Source organism: Loxodonta africana, chromosome 9 (genome assembly GCF_030014295.1).
Source record: "Loxodonta africana isolate mLoxAfr1 chromosome 9, mLoxAfr1.hap2, whole genome shotgun sequence".
Lineage (NCBI taxonomy): Eukaryota > Metazoa > Chordata > Mammalia > Proboscidea > Elephantidae > Loxodonta > Loxodonta africana.
The window spans coordinates 2,628,887-2,633,388 of NC_087350.1; positions in this window are offsets into that span (position 1 = coordinate 2,628,887).

Genomic DNA, 4,502 nt, shown 5'->3' on the forward strand with positions numbered 1-4,502 from the left:
ACCTTCTGAACTGTGAGAAAATAAATTTCTCTTCTTTAAGCCATTCACTTGTATTTGTGTTACAGCAGCACTAGGAGACTAAGACAGAAACAACCTTCAGACTGAAAGAGCCATTGAATGGATAATATCAAATAAAATCCATTTTTTCAGTTGTCTGTTCAGTTCTGGCATTGGCTGCACATGCATCGTTTCTTCCTCTGACCGTAGCCATTACCAGGGAAAATTTATTAAAAAAACAAAATCTACTCCTAACCCAGAAAACCTCTCCACAAAAATAGAAGAGAAAGAAAAGTTTTATCATTGAATAAGAATTAAACCAGAATGTAATGCATCACAGGTAATCCACTAAGCGATTGCAAAGACAGAAAAGATCGTAACCGCTGGTAAAACCAAAACCAAACCTGTTGCCTTCCAGTGGATTCCGACTCATAGCGACCCTATAGGACAGAGTGGAACTGCCCCATAGAGTTTCCAAGAAGTGCCTGGTGGATTCAAACTGCTGACCTTTTGGCTAGCCGCTGTAGCACTTAACCACTACTCCACATAAGGGGGCACAATTATTATATTCATATTTTAAAGATAATTGTTAGTTTTCTAGTCATTCTGGTCCCTGATCCATTGAGAAGGCTGGGCCACCTGAGTTCATGCTAATCTTCTCCAGAAAAAAAAGGAAGGTAGAGAAGAATTTCCTGAAGTTATATTTACATACTTTTAGAAAGACAAAAAATTTACAAGTTATTTAAAGCGAATTCTAAAGAAAGCAGTGGGAGACAGGAGCTCCTTCCCGTTTTCACCGGTGGTATTTACCCATTTATTTTCCATTTGTACTTGTTCTTACAACCTTACCCTTGTGTTACTATAAAATGGTAACATTAAAACTTTCTAATTTGCTATTTCTACTTTTATTTGAGCAGATTTCAGCTGTCTGAATACCCAGGAGGTCTACAGTAAAATGCAAAACAAAGCAATTAGCAAAAGTACTGACCAAATCATTTTTATTTTCCTAGAATCCAGATTTCTGAGTTCATGAAATTGGGGTGACTCACCCAAGCCATCTGCCCTTAGGTGTCTTTTTGAGCCTTGAAGGAACTGGTTTCCTGGAGTCACCTTCAGGTCAAACAATAACTTATAAGCAGCTCAGCTGACATCATTTTGCTTTAGGCAGTGGGTTCTTTTAGAAAATTATCTATGTGCAGCCAATTTCAAGAAGGGGGACCTCCAGGGCCTGACTAGAGGCTGTTTTAGAATGTATGGCAATGTCCTTCGTGACTATTTCTGTAATCTGCCCTGTGCTTTGATGCTATCTCTTGAGAAATTAATGTAACAATGACCTATATAACCTGTTTTCACTGCCCCCTCTTTGGAGCACCTTCCTGACAAATTCAGGTGACACTGCCCAATTCGAACCCCGTCTACTCACAAAAATATATTCAGTTAAACTAATTTTTGGTGTTTTGCTAAGCCTTTAGGTGTTTGACAATTCCTGGCATCAGAAATTGGATCCACAGTGGCTGACCAATGTCCCCCAGAGTTCTCACTTGACATAGGTATGACATCTACAAAAGCCCTTTCAGCTTACTGTCTCCATGGAGCATCTGGAGATGACCGTGGTAAACCCTCACAGATTCTCGAGCTCCATTCTTTTAGCATTTTGAGCTTGAATTCAATATTTATTTTGAGTTCACTGAATTTGCTGTTTCGTTTTTGGTGGGTACCACTTAGGACTGCCCCAAAATGAGGTATGCCAAATCCAATAAGGCAGCAGATTTTCCCAGGGAAACTCTGGCTTGCTACATGGCCAAGAACTATGACTCTAGGTCTTGTTTGTAATCGGATGTTTATTTGAACTCCCTAATGGCAGTGTCTTAAGCTGGGTTCTCTAGAGAAGCAAAACTAGTGAAGCATCTGTGTATATATACATACAAATATGTATGTATATACACATAGAGATGTATATTAAGGAAATGGCCCACACAGTTGTAAAGGCGGGAAAGTCCCAAGTCCGTGGGTCAGGCTGGAGGCTTCTGCTGACACACATAGCTGCAGGGGTTGGTGAACCCAAGATCCACGCTGCGGAGACTGAGGAACCCCAAAATCGGCACGCAAGCTGCTCGCTCAAGTCCCAAACTGGAGATCAGATGAACAGGAGCCAGCTGCAGGATTCAGAGTAAGCAAAAGCCCCCAGCCTTTGCCAGAAAGTCCACCTATAGTGCATGCAGGCCACACCACCAAGGAAACTCCTTTTCAACTGATTGGCTACTCACAGCAGATCCCATCATGGAGGGGAACACATTATATCATATCTCATCAAGGAAGTGATTTCGTCATTACATGACTGCCAAGCTACATCATAACTGCCAAACCACCGAGAATCATGGCCCAACCAAAGTGACACACAACATTAACAATGACAGGCAGTTTGTCAAATCAGTGGCCACTTTGGGGTACTTTCCAGTTGAGGATAGTAATATATTTCAGGTCTGAATTAGAAAACTGTTGTGCCAAAACCAGACAGGAAAAAATAGGATGCTTATTTTGATTAGTAATCGAGGCTTCCATATGTATTCAGGATTTAAAATAACCTCTCCGAAACACTGTTTAAAAGAAAAAATTGAAACCACTTCGGAAATTGATTTGGTGCTTCCTTAAAAAGCTAAAAAGCTAGAAATAGAACTACCATACTATCCAGCAATCCCACTCCTTGGAATATATCCTAGAGAAATAAGAGCCTTTACACGAACAGATATATGCACACCCATGTTCACTGCAGTGCTGTTTACAATAGCAAAAAGATGGAAACAACCAAGGTGCCTATCAAGAGATGAATGGATAAATAAATTATGGTATATTCACACAATGGAATACTACTCATCGATAAAGAACAGTGATGAATCGGTGAAACATTTCATAACATGGAGGAATCTAGAAGGCATTATGCTGAGTGAAATTAGTCAGTTGCAAAAGGACAAATACTTTAGGTGAAGGGAAAGACCGCACACAATACCAGGGAGGTCAGCACAACTGGACTAAACCAAAAGCAAAGAAGTTTTCTGAATAAACTGAATGCTTCGAAGGCCAACATAGCAGGGGTGGGGTTTGGGGGACCATGGTTTCAGGGGACACCTAAGTCAATTGGCGTAATAAAATCTATTAAGTATACTTTCTGCATCCCACTTTGAAGAGTGGTGTCTGAGGTCTTAAAGGCTAGCAAGCAGCCATCTAAGATGCATCAATGAGTCTCAACCTGCCAGTATCAAAGGAGATTAAAGAACACTGAGGACACAATGTAATTATGAGCCCACGAGACAGAAAGGGCCATAGGACCCAGAGACTACATTATCCTGAGACCAGAAGAACTAGATGGTGCCTGGCTACAAGCAATGCTTGCTCTGACAGGGAACAGAATAGAGAACCCCTGAGGGAGCAGGAGAGCAGTGGGATGCAGACGCCAAATTCTCATAAAAACACCAGACTTAATGGTCTGACTGAGACTGGAAGGACACCGGTGGTCATGGCTCCCAGACCTTCTGTTGGCCCAGGACAGGAACCATTCCCGAAGCCAACTCTTCAGACTTGAATTGGAGTGGACAATGGGTTGGAGAGGGATGCTGGTGAGGAGTGAGCTTCTTGGATCAGGTGGACACTTAAGACTATGTTGGCATCTCCTGCCTGGAGGGGAGATGAGAGGTTAGAGGAGGTTAGAAGCTGGGGAAATGGACACGAAAAAGAGAGTGGAGGGAGTGAGCCGGCTGTCTCATTAGGGGGAGGGCAACTGGGGGTATGTAGCAAGGTGTATATAAGTTTTTGTGTGAGAGACTGACTTGATTTGTAAAAAAAAATAAACTTCCTCTTAAAGCACAATAAAAGTTATTAAAAAAAAAGACAGAGAGAGAATGAGAGAAATGGTTAGCCAACAATTGGTGGGTTCATTTACAAAATTGCTAAAGAGCTTTGGTATTTACCGAATAGGTAAAAGGTTATGATAAAGAGAAGGCAAAACTACTTACCAAGAGAATAGTAAAAGGGTAAGAATTTGTTGTTTTTATCTTTTAAAATACCTAGGCCAACATAAACATATGTAAATGAATTAGGATGACATATTCTTGTCTTTGACCAGAAGCCAAAAGTTAGAGATGACAATACCTGAAATTGCCAAGGGGGTGAAGGGGTGGGGGAATGGGGGGATGTGTCCACCCCTGCCGAAAATTTAAGGTTAGGTAGAATGGAGATACATTGAGACTTCAAAAAAAAAAAAAGAAAGTCAATAAAATCTAAGGTTAGATTGAGAAAAATATGGGAAATAGTGAAGGTTTGAATGAAAACATGGACTACTTAAATGAACTTTATTTCGACAATAAGGTCTTGTGGTATATTGCCTTAAAATAATTTCCTAAATCTTTAGGTAATTTACTGATATTAAATTGAGTTAGCAGGTGTTCGTATTAATTCAAGCTTCTATACCTTTGATTTTTTATGCCACAGGGAAAGAATTTTTTTTTTTA